Raw genomic sequence first — 19004 nt, forward strand, 5'->3', positions numbered from 1 at the left:
CTATTACTGAAGTCATGAGAACTCACTCTAACCGCTCAAGTCACTCCTGGAGCCTCATACTTCATCTGTGACTCTTGGTACCATCTTTTCATCACACCCAAGCCTGGGGCCACTCCCTGCCGACACCGCCATTCACATATTCGTTATCCACAGCACAATTCCACTAACTGTTTCATGAGTCGTGATTTGCCAAACAAAGCATTTAAAACATTCCACTTTGGAAATAAACAAAAGCAGGCTGGCGCAGTGACTCATGTCTGTCTGTAATCCCGGCACTTTGGGAGGCCGAGGTGGGAGGATCCCTTGTGCCCAGGAAGTCAAGGCTGCAGTGAGCTGAGATCGTGCCACTCCACTCCAGTCCAGTCAAGTCAACAGAGTGAGATCCTGTCTCAAAATAAAATATTATAAACAAAGCAAACCAAAATAAAATAAACAAAAATGGAGTGAAATAATGGAGACAGCCCCCTGGCCAGGCCTGCAAGACTCAGCGCCGACGGCCCAGAGCAGACATAGTCAGCACCCACTCCTTGCCCACGTGCTCTGGGCCCCGGGTCCCCAGGCGGCCCTTCTCATGCCACAGTGGCCCCGGCCCAGGCAGTGTTCTCGCCCGGCACACAGCCCGCTCAGAGTCCTCTGAAGGGTGGCAGGCTCGTGAGTTCAAAGCACAGAACCAGCATGAAGTGGGGCCTGCCCCACTGCCTGGCAGGAGCTGACACTTTAGGGACAGAATAGAAGTGGCTGACATCAGGTAGGAAACGGTGGCTTCTGTCCACTACAGCCGATGTTTAAGGGACAGCCACAGTTAAATGAAACTTTTACCATGCTCAAGGTGGTTTTGCTTTTCGGAACCAGACCACCCTCTTGCTTGCTCATGCCTGTGGCAGCTCCCCATGCAGCGTCGCCGCAGATCCTGCCCGCAGATCCCGCCCACGGTCTGTTCTGAATTAAACACTACTGAGTTGGAGCACTCATGTGTTTGCTCTGTCTCTCTGGGGCTTTGTTTAGAAAACAAACTTTGACAATATCCAAGCAAACAATGGGACCAAATACCTGCAAAGTCACTTAAAAGAACAAAAGATACCTGTTCCCATTCCAAGGGCATGTTGTAAGAAACAGGCTTTCTGCTATCATTCATCTGAATCAACGCGTACCCTGTCATCAGCGAGCGTTAAGCCAAGAGGCTCACCCTCAGAGCACGTGCCTTCCTCAGAACAAGACAAGGTTTGCACTGAGTCTTCCACATTCCTGTACAAGCACCCTTGTAACCAAGCCCATGAGGCTCCCACACCCCATAGTCCGTGCCAGACGAGACTCCTCAGGGAACCCCAGCCGCCGTCCCATCTGTACCCTGCTTTATCCAGGCAGCACCGGCACAAACTTACTGAAGCATCATTTTGAGATTCCTACAGGACAGACTCACTCCTCAAAGGACTGATGACAGCCCTGCCACCCACTTACACAGCCATTATCGCAACAGTGAGCCGCAGGCACCAACAGCTTCCTATGCACAAGGAAGACTTGCCATGCATTAATTCACTTCACTCCCACAGTGTAATTCCCATTACTAATTATGACAACGACAACAATTATTAACTATAGTAACTATTATGTAATTAACACAATCACTTATTGATAATAATTGCAATGAATTATAATCAACAATTCTAATAACTACATTATAATAAAATACAATGCATTATGGCCATATTCTGATGGTTATGATACATAATTTCATATTAGCACATGGGCATTATTTATAATAATTAACAATGACGGCAGTCACTATTATTATCCCCATTTTACGGAGGAGGAGCCGGCACAGGGGCAGCAGCAGTGGGCAGGGCCTGGGTGGGAGTCCAGGGCCTCGGCGCCAGAGCCCCGAGAACTGCCCGATACCAGGCTCACAGAACAGGAGAGCCTCGGGGGGAGACAGCTCACTGCCCCCACCTCGCTCAGCCTTGGGGTACAGCCTCCACCCAGCAGGGGCTGAGCACAAGTGGATTTACAAGGAACACCTGTAAGCGGCCCTCAGGAAAGAGAGACACGTCAGCACTGACTGTGTCCAGCAGAGCCCCTGCGTGTTTTCACCAGGCAGCCTGTCCATCCCCAGCCCCGCCCTCCACCCCCGCGCGCCCTCCACCAAATGCTTCCTGCAGCTCTGCTCTCTGCGAGCTGGATGCGGGTATGCAGGAGGAGCAGGTCCAGCCTCTGGCAGTGAGAGAGTGGGCGCCCTCATCCCCAAACACCTTGTCAGACACTGTAAGGAAGCACTCTGAAAAAGAGGGTGTTCTAGGCATATATGGAAGAGAAACAACAACACAACTGGCAGCTAACGCGAGCGCTTGCTGTACACCAGGCTCTCGGGCGCACTGACCTGTTCAATCTCAGGGATCCTGTGAGAGAAGCACCACTCTTTTTTTTTTTTTCTTTTTGAGATGGAGTCTCGCTCTGTCGCCCAGGCTGGGGTGCAGATCTCGGCTCACTTCAACCTCCACCTCCAGGGTTTAAGTGATCCTCCTGCCTCAGCTTCCTGAGTAGCTGGGACTACAGGCAACTGCCACCATGCCCAGCTAATTTTTTGTATTTTTAGTAGAGACGGGGTTTCACCATGTTGGCCAGGCTGGTCTTGAACTCCTGACCTCAAGTGATCCACCTGCCTCAGCCTCCCAAAGTGCTGGGATTCCAGACGTGAGCCACCGCGCCTGGCCGAGAAACACCACTCTTATGCCCAAATGAAGAGTTTTGATGACACCAACGTCGATCACGCAGCTGGTAGGTGGAGGATAATCAAGAACCGAGCACAGCCGCCCATGGGCATGACCCTATCCCACAGGAGCCCACCCTCTGATCTGTGTGCTGCCATCATCCTTTCACTTTAAAAATTGTTGGATGCTGGGCATGGTTGCTCAGGCCTGTGACCCCAGCACTTTAGGAGGCTGAGGTGGCAGGACTGCTTGAGCCCAGGTGTTTGAGTGCAGCCTGGGCAACATAGTGAGACCTTGTCTCTACTAAAAAATAAAAAAGCCAGGTGTGGTGGCACACACCTGTAGTCCCAGCTACTCAAGAGGTGGGAGGACTGCTCGTGCCTAGGAGGTTGATGCGGCTGTGAGCCGTGATCGCACCACTGCACTCCAGCCTGGGCGACAGAGTCAGAGTCTCCAAAAAAAAAAAAAAAAAGTTGGGCTGGGCGTGGTGGCTCACGTCTGTAATCCCAGCACTTTGGGAGGCCTAGACGGGCAGATCACGAGGTCAGGAGTTCGAGACCAGCCTGGCCAACATGGTGAAACCCCATCTCTACTAAAAATACAAAATTAGCCAGGCACAGTAGTGGGCGCCTGTAATCCCAGCTACTTGGGAGGCTAAGGCAGGAGAATCGCTTGAACCTGGGCAGCGGAGGTTGCAGTGAGCCGAGATTGTGCCACTGCACTCCAGCCTGGGCGACAGAGTGAGACTCCGTCTCAGGAAAAAAAAAAAAAATGTTGGCCAAGAGCAATGGCTCACACCTGTAATCTCAGCACTTTGGGAGGCCAAGGCAGGAGAAACACGAGTTCAGGAAGTTGAGGCTGCAGTTAGCTGTGATTGTGCCACTCCAGCCTGGGTGAGTGAGACCTTGTCTCAAATAAAAAAAAGAAAAGAAAAGAAAAGAAAACATATTTCTTGTGAGTAATATTACAGGTGATTTTTTTTTCTTTTTACTTCCACATCTTCTAAATTATTTGAAATGAGCATGTCTTTCTTTTTATCATGATGGAAAGAACAGTTTTAAAAAAAACTAGAATCAAAAAGCAACTCTGCCCCAGGAAAATTCTGCGTGGAAACCCCACGGCAGCATGACTGGGAGGGGTCAGGGCGGCTCCTCCGAGAGCAGCCGCTGGCTCCTTATCCTGGTGGCGGCCACGGCCTTATCTCTGTGATGCAGACAGAGGCTGCCATGAAAGGAGGGGGCCCCTGGCCCCGGGCTGCCCACACACAGCGTATACAAGACACAGCCACCCGCACCTGGCAGCCACTGTCGCCAAGTCGCTAGGGATGGGCTGTGGCGCAGGCTCGGTAGCAACTCTAATAGTCACCGGCAACACCAGGAACTGCTCCCTAACAGGAGCTGTAACTACAACACGAACAACAACCTCACTTTCCACTCTGGACCACTAATGACCATCCATAAGCGATCCACTGAATGTCTCACACTAGACGCAAGGACACAAGAGAAATAAAACGACAACGCGGCCCAGCAATGCTGGGGCCCAGAGGCATGGCTCAGACCAAAGCGGGGTCAGAGAGAAGGGAGGAGGGAAAACAGACCTGGCGCCAGGGACCGGGCAGGCCAGAGGCTTAAGGCAGCCGCGGGAGGCCTGAGGCTAAGGCCGCCGCATGCTCACTGTGCTGCAGAGCACAGAAGAGGAGGGACCTACCCCCAGGCAACTCTGGAAAGCAGCCTTCGGACTGCACTGTAAGGCCAAAGACAAAAAGAGCCACACACATATGAGGGCTCCGGTCAGAAAGTCTGTGTCTCGCAGGGGTGCGGGCCGGCAATTCTCCACGAACCTACGGGCACACTAGGTTTCAACGAATAAGCAAACACACTGTGGACAGTGAGGCCAGGCTTCTCAATACCTGCTAATGTTATAAGCAGTGGGGGAGGCGAGAAGCCCTGCTGGGGTGGATGTGAACTGGAAACACCGGTATGATCCCATGGTTTTTAACATGAACGCAGGGGATAAGCACACGTAGATGTGTGTACACACGCATGCTAGTGTGGACGCGTGTGTCTCCTGCCTGCGTCCAGACCTGTTTCTAGCACCATCCTCCAATAAAAGAACAGGAGCTCAGGGATGAAACGGGCTGGTGCAGGAAAAATTCAAGGAGCCTGGAGCACCTTGCAGTTCCAGAAGAGGAACAGTCAGAATGTGAAGGGGCACGCTGAAAAGATGTGGGGCTACCTGAAGGGGTCCCACGTCAGGAGGAAGAGGGGCCTTCAGGCAACAGCACTGGCCACGTGGGAGCCTGGGTGGGAGGGGGCTCCAGAAGTGAACAATGAATAACCAGAAAATGGCCATTAGTCAAATGGGCAGATGTGCCTAAGAGCTGTAGGCCGGGTTAAGAGGCCTGTAGCAATGCTAACCTGCCCTAGGATCAGACAAGATGATGGCAACAGGGGAAGCCAACTATAGGAGCCCTGCACTACTCTGACCACTTTTCTGTAAGCCTAAAATCACTGTCAAGTAAAATGGTAAGAGAATATTTATGAATGAAATGATATGACTCAAACAATGGAGGGTGTGGAGCAGGAGAGGACAGACTGAGTGATGGCCACGAGTGTTCCTTATATTTTCTCCTCCACTTTTATGTACATTTGAACTTTTCCACAATAAAAAGCCCTTTAAAACTTCTTCTCGGCCAGGCACGGTGGCTCATGCCTGTAATCCCAGCACTTTAGGAGGCTGAGGCGGGTAGATCACTTTGAGCTCAGGAGTTTGAGACCAGCCCAGGCTAACATGGCGAGACCCTGTCTCTACAAAAAATACAAAATAATTAGCCGGGCATGGTGGCATGCATCTGTGGGAGGCTGAGGCAGGAGGATCGTTTGAGCAAGGGAGGCAGAGGCTGCAGTGAGCTGAGATTGTGCCACTGCAAGCCAGCCTGGGTGTCAGAGTAAGACCCTGTCCCCAAGAAAAAGGAAAAAAAAAATTTTTCTCAAAGTTTGCAAATTCAACATAAATCTGGTCTCCTTTTCTTTTCAAAAAAGAGACAGGGTCCCACTCCATCACCCAGGCTGGAGTGCAGTGGCGTGATCACAGCTCACTGCAGCCTGGACCCCCTGGGCTCAAGCGATCTCCCTACCTCCTGAATTGTGCCCATCCATGCCAAAGGAGCAGAAGTTCTCTGGGCACCAGCCTCTCCCTCACGCCACATTTGTTCCATCTCTCCACCCACAGATGCCCTCACAGGTGCCATTTCTGATGATCTCCAAGCCACCTGCCAACCGTTTTCCACCCTGCAGCCAGTGGGCCCGCCTGTCTCCCACACTTGCCCCTCCTTGGGCTGGATGATGATGGCTATGCCCTGGCAGCCTCCGGCCACAGCAGTCCCCAACACCCCATGCTCCGGGCCACTTTCCTGCCCTCCTACTGGACCAAGAACTTGCTTGCACTGGAGACACCTGCCATTTTCCATGGATTTGTGAGTGACTGCTCACAGACTCACGTCTGTGTTCATGACTCAGATCGTGAGCTCGCAGGGCAGAAGCCAAGACTGTGCCCATTCACCACTGTCCCCAGTTGCGGGCATGACCCCAGCACATAGCTGTCACTCAACACTGACTCAAAGAACAAGCTTCTTTGACATATGAGGCATCTAGGATGGAGTCTGGGTACTGGACTCCCTTTTCGGCCTTGTTCAATGATGTTTACCTTTATTATGTTCATTTAGTCATCCAGGTTCCAAATATGCTGTACACTCTGGCATGAAGAAATGAACACATCCAATATCTATTAGGTGATCTGGGCAAAACATCTTAAATCTAACATTTTTTTCCACCCTGGTAACTAATCTGCTAGAAATGGTTTAGTATGGTTCACTTTCTAAAAGGTTCAGATGATAGTAACAAGTGTTGATGAGGACGTGGAGAAACTGAACCCTTCGTGAACTGCTGGCGGGAATGGAAACGGTGCAGCCACTGTACAACAGCTAAGCGGGTCCTCAAAAAGTTAAACAGAGTGACCATCTCACCCAGCCCATGACAAGTTAACACACGCGTCCACATGAAAACTTGTACACAAACGCTCACAACAGCACTATTTACAATAGTCAAAAGGTGGAAACAAGCCAAATCATAGATGAACTGGGATAGATCCATACACTTGGATACTTGATGACAAAAAGAAATGAAACACTGATGCTGCCGTGTGAGCCTTGAAGACATGCCCAGTGAAAGAAGGAGACATAAGAGTTCACTGGCTGTGTGGCTTCATCCATAGAACATACTCAGAATAGGTCAATCCAGCGAGACCGAACGCAGATGGGTGGTTCCCAGGGGCTGGGTGGGAGCGAATGGGGTCTCCTCTTGGGGGGATGAAACAGTTTAGAAGTAGACAGTGATGATGGCTGCACCACACTGTGAATGCACTACATGCCACTGAATTGTTCATCTTACAATGGTTCATTTGATATCACTGCCACACGTCCCCATGGCACTCCAGCCTTGGCCTGTCTCCTGAGGGCACACAGGGAGGCAGTCAGCCTCCAGCAGCCAGTCAACAGTCAGGTCCCCGGATGGACACGGGTCACATCTGGACCTAGCAACACCCAGAAGGGCAGGGCTAGTGGGAACGGAGGGTGCCGTCCGTCTTGCTGCATGCCCTCTGATGTGACCATGCTTCCCTCCCATGCACACCTGTTACCTGTCTCCATCAGTGCTTATGGGATGCGGCCCCATGGCCCCTCCCTCCATAATGGCCACCATCATCACCCCTGCCAGGTCACAGAAGCCACCTCCCATCCCAAACACAGCCCTGGGAGGCCACTTGCCACAAACCACAAGAAGAAGAGGCCCCAGGGCGGGATGGCTGCAGAACTTTTCAAAAGGGTAAGCGAGTTTCAACATGCAGATTTAACTCTTAAACAAAGAAATGACTAAAGGCACTAAGCCTTTAGTGAGTTAAAGAAGACACATGGCGAACACTGCAAAGTAGACACAAGGGAACCAAGATGATCCCGGGGCAAGGAGGTCACAGTGGGTGATGGAGACAGGTGGACAGGAGAGCCCACCATAGGGCGAGATGCACGGGGAGCCAGGAAGATGCAGGGCGAGCACGATGGACTGTCCCCTGCTGGGTTTCTGGAACCAAGCTTGTCCATAACAGACACTCACACTGGCTTGCATGGGTGGCACCCACTGTCCTCAGGCCAGCTCCGAAGAGCCCTCACCCAGCAGGTCTTGACTGGGTCACCCGGCTCTGCCCCCTCTGGAGCCCTGCCTCACTCTGGGAGGCAGCCCACTTGGGCCAGCCTCGCCCCCTGCCTTCAATCACACCCCAACCGGCCAAGCAGGGTGAGTCCCCATTTGTAGAAGTGGAGCCAGAACATCCACACTGCACGCACCTCAGGGCACAGAGCCGGCGTGTGTGGCAGGTGACCACCTCACCCTGGACGGGGATGGACAGCGGCAGAACAAACCCAAACTTGGACAGCCTGCATCCAAACTACCGCTCCAGCTCCGACCACCAATCTGCAAGAAAGACACTCAGAACAGAGGGCATGCCGGGCTACACCCAGGAGATGCAGCTGCGGGAGACCGCAGCACCGAGCAGCCAGTGTCCCCAACTAACAGCAAGGCTGGGGGCTCAGGAGGCGGCTCTGGTCCTCACATTCCGAGGCCACCAACTGTGAACATCCACACCAGTGTGCAACGGGCAACTCTGGCACCATGTGCTCCCCGGCTGGGAGGAAGCGTTGGTCTTCAGATGCCGGACACTATAGGGGGCATATAAGGAGCAGAGAGGAAGACAGACACACGCCCTTGTTGTGCGGTGACATCTTCTGAAACATCTGTCAACAAGACGATGCCACTGGGGTCTGCAACGAGAAATGGGAAATGGGACGAGACTCAAAGAGAACCACAGACAGACCATGCTGGAGGCGGGGGACGGTGCATGGCACACACCCCTCTCCCGCTCCTTCCAATGGTCCCCTTGCCCGGGTGCATGCGCTCCACTGGGACCATGCCAGCAGCCTCCTCCAGGAAGGCCTCCCTGCTTCCACCCCACCCTCTTGGTCTGTTTCTAACACAGTGGCCACAGGGATCCTTTTAAAGACTAAGTCAGCTGGTGTCCCTCCTCTGCTCAGTCCCTGCTGCACATCCCGGGTATTGATCTCCCTGCCCTCAGCCTGCACCTGGGCCCTGGCTGCATCCCTCCTTCGCTGGAGTGCAGTGGCGCGATCTCAGCTCGCTCCAACCTCCGCCTCCCGAGTGGCTGGGATTACAGGCGCCCGCCACCACGCCTGGCTAATTTTTGTATTTTTAGTAGAGACCGGTTTTCACCACGTTAGCCAGGCTGGCCTCAAACTCCTGACCTCAGGTGATCCGCCTGCCTTGGCCTCCCGAAGTGCTGGGATTCCAGGCGTGAGCCACCGTCCCTGGCCCAGTCCCACTCCTTCCTGGTGGGCCTGTGCTGACCACCAGGCAACTCGCCCTCCCCAGCCCCAGCCCCTGACCCTGCTCAGCCCTCGTCTTTCTTTCGTCCCTCATATCCAGGGGGTGCTTTACACCTGGCTCACTGGCGAGTCCTGTTTTGATGCTGTCCCCAAGCCCTCTCCTCAATCACACACCATGAACGGGCCTCACCCCCGGCCTGGCTCCTTCCAATGGCACATCCTTTGCAAAGCTTCCCCGGGGGAGTCCAACCAGAGTTCCTGCCAACTCTACCATGCGCATCCCCGACCCAGATCCTGCGTTCACCTGCCAGTCCTGGAATGGCCAGGCTGTGTCCACAGGGTCACCCTCAAATGTTTCAGAACATTCCAGGAGAATGCTCTACACTCCTCAGGGGAGCTGCACAGAACAGGGACCCCCCCCCCCCAAAAAAGCTTCCAGGGCCAACAGCGAAGTTAAGGTGTGATGAGTGAGCGTCTCAGCACTGAGAATCCATCCACACCTAAAGTGACCGTGCTTACAGTGAGGCAAGCATTTTAGCATCTGGCAAACTGCATACTTCGCGAAGCAGCAGCACGCACAGGGACCAAAGCGCGCCCAGCAAGGTCCCCCTGCCCCAGTCACCAATAGGGCCACTTGAGCCACCATGGCAAAGCCACGGGCAGCACGTGGCCTTCTAGTTCCACCGGCTTCAGCTCGGTTCATGGCCTGGGGGGCACAGCTGGAGCCCTTTCGGCGTCGCTCCTGTCTACGAGCGGGCAAGGAAGGTCCCCAAGTGCTGTGGGCGTCCAGTGCACTTGGGTCTGTATGGAGGTGAGCTCTGGGCAGCACAGGCCATCTTCTGTGTCCCTGGCCCGAGCCTCTCAAGGCCGCTGTGGACACCACACAGATGAGTGTTACTTATCAGATAAGCCTTTTTAAATGTTTTCTCATCCCTCCCTGCTTGCAAAGTAAAGACCCAGAGGTCAACAAAGAGGATCAAAGGGAGGAGGAACACCCGCCCTACCGCCAGGCAGAGTAACGCCCCCATCACGGCGGGAGTAACAGTCACCATCAGAGGGACCTTCTGAGGGCCCTGCATGCGGGATACAACTGCAGGTCGCCCGCATCCTCTCCTCTGATCAAAGCACCACCACCATGAGGACGAGGTACGAAGAGGAGACTGAGGTTCAGAGAGGTGAGGTGAGACGCCCATCACGTGGCCAGGATTCCAGTGAGGTGGGCCTGACCTGAGCCTGCGCTCAGGGTGGTGTCATGCTGATGCGGGCGTCCTGCAACGTCACATGAGCCCCCAGCCACTCCCAAGAGCTCAGGCACCTCCACACACAGATTGGTTCCAATCACCCCTCTCATCATTGTTGGCATCTTTCTTTGCTTTCTCTGCATTTTTTACTCGTGTTACTCTATTAATTCCTTTGTCCCTGCAAAAAAAACATAAAGCAAATGATGCCCCGGCTTGCCAGCTTGAGGGGCGGGGGAGGCCGCCATCCCTCAGGGCCTCCCTGGGCTTCTCATTCCCACTGCTCAGACTGCACACGAGCATGGGGCCGTGCTCAGACCAGAATGGTGTCCGGGTCCCCGAGCACGCCAAGCGCCACACACACGGGACACTGATCATCTCATCAGTCATAACTGGGACTCAGACACTCACCCCAAAGAAGGGGCGAAAGAACTCCCCATTCACACCCAGTGCCCGCCACCTTCCCACCCTGCATAAAAGCTCACTTAGGGCAAGACACCGGAGAAGCTTGGGAATGTGGGTCCCACGGGAGGATCCTTTCACTATCAAAGCCAAAAAGAAACAGGGCAAAGCACTCTCGAGTCCTCCGACCGTCGGAACACGAGTGCTGAGGCAAACTCCTCCAACAAGTCAACATGATGTTGGCAAGACAAACTCACAACAGTTGTATTATTTTACTCAATAAGTCAAACCTGACAAACATCTCAAATGGCTATGACCTATGAACTTCAGTTTTTGATCTTTTTAGGTGCAGCTGCAAGAGGAAAGCTTCTAGTGGCTGTCTTCTGGCAGCAGAGTACACTGACTCTCTAAGGACAAAAACCCAGAGCTGAAACACTCAGAAATGACATGGAAAACGACAACATCGCCCAGAGTTACTGCCCCAGTAGGATTTTCCCAAGATGGATGTCAACTGCAGTAAGAGATTCGGGTTAGGGGCCACCTGGGTTCCTGAGTCTGGCTGTTTCTAAGCCTTGCTACAGTTGTGTTTGTTTTGGGATATACGTCCTTAAAAACAGGTACTGGCCGACTTGCATTGCATTTACTGAAGCCCCAGTAATCACCTTCAGAAGTCCCCCTCCGTCTGGTAGTGGACTAGCTGTGTTCACAGCAACACGGAACCACAGGTGGCACCGCACACAAGCATGGCGGTCACTTGTCAGAACTCCACGCTTCATCAGTAAAGGAGACCACCACAAAGTCCCCTGTGGGACACCCAACATGCGATCTCCCACAGATGCACCCCCCAGGGCTGCTGATCCCCCTGTCTCGGGGCTGTCCTCCAGGTTTCTGACATGGCTCCTCCCTCCCTCAATTCCACTCCCAGGAGGAGGCTCCCGGAGCTGCTTGAGGGCTTCTACCTCCTCTCCCCACCCTTATCCCAAAACCAGGGGGTCCCAAACCCGGCCGAATGGGCAATCACTTGGGACATCTGTGAAATCAGCTTCCTAGGTCTTCAGGGCAGAGACTGGAAGAAGCTTTCAGGTGATTCTGTGATTCCTGCTCCCTTGGCCGCAGTGCCTGAGCGCCAGCTGTGGGCAGGCCCCACCCCAGAGCTCGGCCCAGCCTGCCCTGACCCACTGCCTTATTGGGGCTGCCAGATGCGCTGCCTCCTGAGCCACTCTTGCTTCCCCAGGGAACGAACACCCACGTGTGTGAGGCCCCAGGAATGAGGAGGTCGGCAGCCCCGCCAGGGAGCCAGGCACATGTATGTGTGTGTGCATGTGTGTGTGTTACATACCTGGGTGTGTGTGTGTACCTGCAGATATTTTTTATTCCCTGTGCATCTCCATAATATTCTGCAGTGTTAAGCAGCACAGATGCTTCTAAGAAATGCTCAACTCTGTGCTGGGTGTAGTGGCTTACACCTGTAATCCCAGCCCCTTGGGAGGTCAAGGCAGGAGGATTACTTGAGGCCAGGAGTGAAACCAGCCTGGGCAACATAGGGAGACCCCCATCTCTACAAAAAATAACCCCAGCTTCTCGGGAGGTGGAGGTGGGAGGATCTTTTGAACCTGTGAAGTCAGGGCTGCAGTGAGCCGTGACTGTGCCACTGCACTCTAGCCTGGGCAACAGAGTGAGACCTCACCTCAAAATAATAACAACAACAACAACAATAATAATAATAATAATAATAACAGGCCGGGCACAGTGGCTCACACCTGTAATCCTAGCACTTTGGGAGGCTGAGCCAGGTGGATCACCTGAGTTCAAGAGTTCAAGACCAGTGTGGGCAACATGGCAAAATCCCATCTCTACTAAAAATACAAAAAAAAAATGGGTATGATGGCACATGCCAGTAGTCGCAGCTACTCAGGAGGCTGAGGCACAAGAATCACTTGAACCTGGGAGGCGGAGGTTGCAGCGAGCCGAGACTGTGCCACTGCCCTCCAGCCTGGGCAACAGAGAGAGACTCTGTCTCAAAATAAATGAATTAATTAATTTTAAAAAATTAAAAAAATAATAATAAATGCCTGACTCTGGGGGTCATGGATTTTTTGACACATCAAACAGGAAAAGATACACTGCAAGAAACAGTAGGAGCCAGGCTCTGCCAGCCGATGTGACCTCGGCTCCGGCTGTCACTGCAGGCCTCGGGCACCTTCTCTTCTGTCCTGGGTCACTGTATGAAGACTAAGGATTCGTGGGGAATGTGCCGCTCCCCTTCAGCACAGGCGCCCGTGCCCGGGGCCAGGTGGGAAGGCAGAAGAGCCACTGTATGGGGGAAGTAAGGTTGGAGAGGACGCTAGTCATCCAGGCCACAGTCCCCACTTTACAGGCGAGAAAACTGAGACCACACAAGGAGATGCAGATGGGGCTGGAGTTCTGACCAGACTCCTATCTCTCCACCTCGATGACAGTGAGAAGATGAAAAAGGCGGGGGCTGGGTGCGGTGGCTCACACTTGTAACCCCAGCACTTTGGGAGGCTGCGGCAGGTAGGTCACTTGAATCCAGGAGCTCCAGACCAGCCCGGGCAACACAGGGAAAACTCGTCTCTCCAAAAAATTAGCTAGGCACGGTGGTGCACAGCTGCAGTCTACCTGGGAGGCTGCCCAAAAGGGCTGAGGTGGATCTCCTAAGCCCCGGGAGGTTGAGGCTGCAGTGAGCCGTGACTGTGCCACTGCACTCCAGCCTGGGCCATGAGAGTGAGACCCTGTCAAAAAAAGAAAAGAGGAGAGGGCAGGGGAGGGGAGGGGAGGGGAGGGGAGGGGGGAGGGGGGAAGGGGACGGGAGAGGAGAGGAGAGAGGTGGGGCTTCCAGTTCCTGATCCAACCCACACAGCCCGGTTCCTGGCAGACGGAGGGAGGCCTGGCCCACCTCCCACACCCTGCTTCTCCCAGCTCACAATGGGGACACGCGTCAGCACCCTTTGGAAAGAACTAGTGGCGACCTCAATGACACCACACTCACGCCCATCAGATTTTCTGAGGATTTCAGGAAGTGCAGTGCCATGAGGGGTGAATCAAGTTTAAAATGTTCAAGCCTGTTCATCTTTAAAGTATACACAAGCCCCAGATTTTAAAAATGCATTGAATCTGAGAGGCCGCCCGTCCACCCTGCTTTCAACGGACAGTTCTTGCGTCTGCCTTTGGTACCAGGGAAAGCTTGCAGGTGCCCACTGCCCTGGAGGAAGCTCCCAGCGCAGACGGTGTCTCCTCACCCTGGGTGCAGCTCTATGGAGACAGAAACTGGAAGGACCTGGTGATTTGGTCACAACGTGTAAAGGACCGAGAACAAAGAGTGGTTTCAAGTTCCTAAACTTCTGGAGGAAAAAATTAGAATAGTGGCTACAGCAAACAAGTGCAGGCCCCTGACCGCAGCAGCAGCAGCAGGCTCGGGGCTCTCAATGTGTGGCGTCGGCCAGCACATCCCCAGTGAGGAGGAGGCAGCAACCACGGGGGGCGCAGAGCTGGCCACAGACGATAAGGGCAGAAGTATGTGAAGGAGGGAGCCGTTCCCAACCCCACACTGGGGAGAAAAGAATCCCTCTTATTTGAAATAACTAAGAGATAAACTGCGCAAGAGCCTCCAGTTATCTTCCGTATTTGCCATAGGTCACACGGTGTCGCTTCTGCTGAAAGAGGACCATAAAAAGGATTCTGCTGCAACTGAAAATTCCAGATGCAAAGGGAACTGCCCCAACACTCTGCTTAACAGCCTGGGCAACGTCAGGACTCCATCTCTAAAAAAGTAAAACACCTTCGCTGGGCATGGTGGCACATGTCTGTAGTCTCAGCTACCAGGGAGGCTGAGGTGGGAGGGCAGCTTGTGCCCAGGAGTTTGAGGCCACAGTGAGCCATGACTGTGCAACTGCACTCCAGCTTGGGCCACAGAGAACAACCCCAACAACCCTCAGAAACACAAAACAAAACACCACTTAAATGTGTCAGAATTAAAACCATGAGCAACTGGGTCTCCAAACAGCCCCCCTCAACAAAACTGAGACCAAAAAACAAAGATCTTGAGCAATGGGGTTCTTTCTAAAACCATTAAAGAAAAAACGGAGGGGGAGGGGAGGCACAAATGCTCTGAAGAAAAGAGATTTTAAAAGACGTAGGCTGGGCGTGGTGGCTCACGCCTGTAATCCCAGCACTTTGGGGGGCCGAGATGGGCAGATCACCTGAGGTTGGGAGTTTGAGACCAGCTTGGCCAACATGGTGAAACCCCATCTCTACCAAAAATATGAAAATTGGCCAGACATGGTGGCTTAGTCCCAGCTCCTCAGGAGGCTGAGGCAGGAGAATCGCTTGAACCCGGGAGGAGGAGATTGCAGTGAGCCAAAATGGTGCCACTGCACTTCAGCCTGGGTGACAGAGGAAGACTCCGTCTCAAAAAAAAAAAAAAAAAAAAAAAGATGTAAATATAACAAGTCAAATGCAGGGAGAAGAGAGAGGGTGGGCTAGCTTTAGAGGTGGAAGGCAGAGACCCAAATGTGTGTGTGAACTTTGGTTAAAATTCAGGATCCAAAGCACTCAACTGGAAACACATTTCTGAGAAAATGAGAGAAATTGATCACGGACTGTTGTTAACTGTCATAACGGCACCGGGGTATGTTCAAAACGTCTCCATTGCTTTAGACACGCGTATTTAAATATCGAGGTAAAATGACAGGTCTGCAATTCACTTTGGAAAATGTCCACAAAGAAAAGGGGCATATTTGAAGCAAATGTGGAAAACCTTGATGACTGTTGAAGCTTCGTAATGGATAAATGGGAGGGTATTAAACGAGTCACTCTACTTCGGTGTCTTTTCAATTATTTCACAATGTTAACTATTTTTAAAACTCAAATGTTATGTTTTGAAGATTCACAGTAACGATTCATGAAACAAAACCACATTTTATGAGACTGGGCCATTACAGAAGAGCATTCACTGTACAACTCACAGAGAATAAGCCCAACTGGCATTGTGGAAACTTTTGACATGGAAACTAGAAGTTAAAAAATAATTCTGCTTCTTCAAATTGCACAGGGTTTAGGAGTTTGGAAGTGTTTACATCTTTTTTTCCCAAGGGGGACTCTGCACAAATACCCAGCCATGCTGCGATGGCCTCGGCCATGTCAGCTGCCCCACGGGTAGAGGGTGATACCCTGCCATGGCAAATGGGCACCAGTATTGGGAGAACTGGCCACACCTTCATGGGGACCACTGGGGGAAGGAGGAGAGGGGGCAGGAGGAGTTAAATGGCTCTATAAACCACAGTGAAGGTCAGCTCTTCTCAAAGTCACAATCCTATTTAGACAACTGTCAAGTCTTAGATATCACAGAGGTTACTTTGTGGCAAATCTGCGAGGGGTATAACACACAGGAGCTTGAAAGCGTAGCAAAACCATAAGAGACAATATCCTGGGGGCAGGCAATCACTAGACACAGATCAAGACCTTTAAATGGTTAAAAAACCAAAAAACTAATTTGTTCATCAACGAAGGTTCAAGGTCACTGGAGAATCCACCCATCCTAAACAACTAACTCAGTTCAAAAAAGGAAAAAAATAGTAACATTTCTAACTTCAGTTTCTAAATAGCATTCACATATGTAACAGCATTTGTTTGTGATTGGTATAATGTAGAGCTATTGCGAACTGTTTTTTAAATTAGTAAGTTGCCTAATAAGGGTGTTACAATTGGAAGTAGCAAAAGTATTCGTAATTTTTCTTTCTTTTTTTTTTTTTTCCTTGAGATGGAGTCTCCCAGTCTCACTCTGTCCCCAGGCTGGAGTGCAGTGGCGCAATCTTGGCTCACTGCAACCACTGACACAAGGGTTCAAGCGATTCTCCTGCCTCAGCCTCCCGAGTAGCTGGGACTACAGGCGTGCACCACCACGCCCAGCTAATTTTTCTATTTTTAGTAGAGACGGGGTTTCATGATGTTGGCCAGGATGGTCTCGATCTCTTGACCTCGTGATCCGCCCGCCTTGGCCTCCCAATGTAATTTTTCTATAATTCAAATTGAATGTCTTATAATTCTAAATTAGAAAGTATAAGATTAAAAAGAGTCTCAATGAAGACTATTCCAAAAATTCCTTTTACACAAAATTAAAAGCCTTAATGTGTAGCATAAAATTGAACTGCACCACAGACTTATAATTACAGCACGTTTGTACAACCTGAAACTTGGGTTCATTCCCATCCTGCCATTAGCTATGAATTATCCTGCAGACACATTTATTCTTTCAACCACTGTCCTGTTCCAGAGGGTCCGCTCCCTACCAGGCCCACACCACAGCAACAATCTCCAAAAAGCAGCGAGTGACAGAAATGAGCCTGCGGATCATGAGGGCCAAGGTACGCTGAAAAATGAAATCGACAAGACAGCATCCCAGGGCAGTGCACACAGCACAGCAGTGAGCTGGGGTGGCTTCCTGAAGCCCCGCTGTCAATGACAAGTATGCCGGCAGGTGCTGGTCCAGTCCAGCCCTAACAGAGACTTCTTACTGTGGGTCTGGGTTATAGGGCCTGAAAGGCACTGCCCTGAGGAAGGCACCCAGAGAACCAGCTCGGAAGTCGGACCGATTGTCCTGATACTCACTCACTACTGTGTGACCTTGGTGAAGTTCTCAACCTCTGTGAGCCTCGGCTGTCTGTCTTCACAAACACCACCAACCTCAGCAAGCGGAGTGAATTAAGTAACACGCAAAACACAACTCAGAAAGCTTGACCTTCCTTAGTTAAGCCTCTTCACTTTTTCTGGGCCTCCAACTTTTAAAACTGATAACCTGAAAAAACGTAGTGCTGTCAGTCCCATAAGCTGGGTTCCTCTACAGGAAGGAGCTGGAAGGTCCCAACTCACACAAGGGGATGCCCGGTCCCTTCCCACGAGGGGGCCTGGCCACCCAGGGCCTCTAGAGGCCAGCATCTGCTCCAAGACTGTGGCCCCTCCCAGGTGGAGGGGGAAAACCCTTCTTCAAACTGCTGATAGCCCTCAGGGGTTGAAAAGTTGGTCAGACTCCGCCTTGTTGAAGCTTTCTAAATGACATCAGAAAAGGACGCGACATTCGCAAGGCACAGAGCCAACAGCTCCAGCAGTGACGGCCACCATCAATGGACCCAGGTGGGCCAGGGGGCCTTCCGGACCCCACAATTTGGGGCCGGTGTGCAGCAACGAGGGCAGCATCGGGAATGCGAGCCTCCTCGCCTGGCCGGGTAAACATAAGCCCCGAGCGCGGCGGGGCCTGCGCCGCCTGCGGCCCGGCTGGGGCCCAGCGGACAAAGGGGAGCAGGCGGTGCCCCGTCCCAGCGGCCAGGCCGGCCGAGAGAGCCAGGAGCCACGTGCCTGGTGGGAGCACGCCAAAAGCAGAACACTTGACCGTTTTCTTGGCCCAGCAAGGAAACCGCCTTCTACTCTGCATTTAAAAAGAAAAACAATGCGTTACTGCTTTAAGTTTTTTAGAACTTTTCCAGAGAAAGGCCGACTAGCAACAAGGGGTGCTACAGGAATCCGCCTCACCTCTCCTAGGAAATTGTAAAAGGAATTAGCACTTGAATGGGGAGGCCGGCGTGTCTGGAATGAGAACGAGCCGCGCACGCAGTTTGAGGGTTCCGGGGAGCCGCGTCCTCCCCTTTCCAGGCGACAGTCCTAACTACAGGAATTGGCCAAAATTCAGCATTTCCAGACTTTCCTTGGGAAAAGGGGCCGAAGAAGTGCTGGCAACAAGAAGGACCACAACGGAGCGCGCCACAGACTCACCGCGGCTGGGGTCGGAACCGGCGCAGCCCCCTCCCCTCCCGGCCGTGCGTGCCCCGAGCCGGGCGCCCCGACCCGGCCTCCACCCTCTCAGGCGCTTAGGGTCGGGCCGGGCCGGGCTGCGGCGCCCCCATCCCTGCCCAGGCAGCGAGGCCGGGCCAAGCGGGGCGCTCCGGGCCTCGGGCCTACACGCGGCGGCCGCCTCGGCCCCGGCCCCAGCCCGCCGGGCCACGGGCGGGGGATGTGAGGACGCTGGGACGCGGGCCCGAGGCGCGGGAGGGGCCCAGGCCGCGCGGGGCGCCCCGACGACTCGCGGGGGCCGAGGAGGCCGGGGCTGCGTGTCCAACGCGGGGCCGAGAAAACGGCCGGCCCGGCCCCGCCGCCGCCGCTCCTCGAGCCCCCAAGCGCGGCCCCGGCTCGCCCGCCCCC

The 19004-nt window shown here is 53.1% G+C and overlaps 1 protein-coding gene across 3 annotated transcripts in view; it reads right to left on the reverse strand.

Moving 5' to 3' along the window:
• AGO2 (argonaute RISC catalytic component 2) overlaps positions 1-18583 on the reverse strand; it is a 117927-nt gene extending 99344 nt beyond the window's left edge. For 2 of the 3 annotated variants that reach the window (XM_058443963.1, XM_032760503.2), the window contains exons 1-2: positions 18339-18583; positions 17421-17607 (exon numbers count right to left, since the gene is read on the reverse strand). The gene's annotated coding sequence lies outside the window, so the exon portion shown is untranslated. The remainder of the gene's footprint in view (positions 1-17420; positions 17608-18338) is intronic. The other variant, XM_058443965.1, reaches the window with a different exon arrangement.
• Positions 18584-19004: the final 421 nt, after the last annotated feature.

This window comes from Hylobates moloch, unplaced genomic scaffold (assembly GCF_009828535.3).
Source record: "Hylobates moloch isolate HMO894 unplaced genomic scaffold, HMol_V3 SCAFFOLD_9, whole genome shotgun sequence".
Classification (NCBI taxonomy): domain Eukaryota; kingdom Metazoa; phylum Chordata; class Mammalia; order Primates; family Hylobatidae; genus Hylobates; species Hylobates moloch.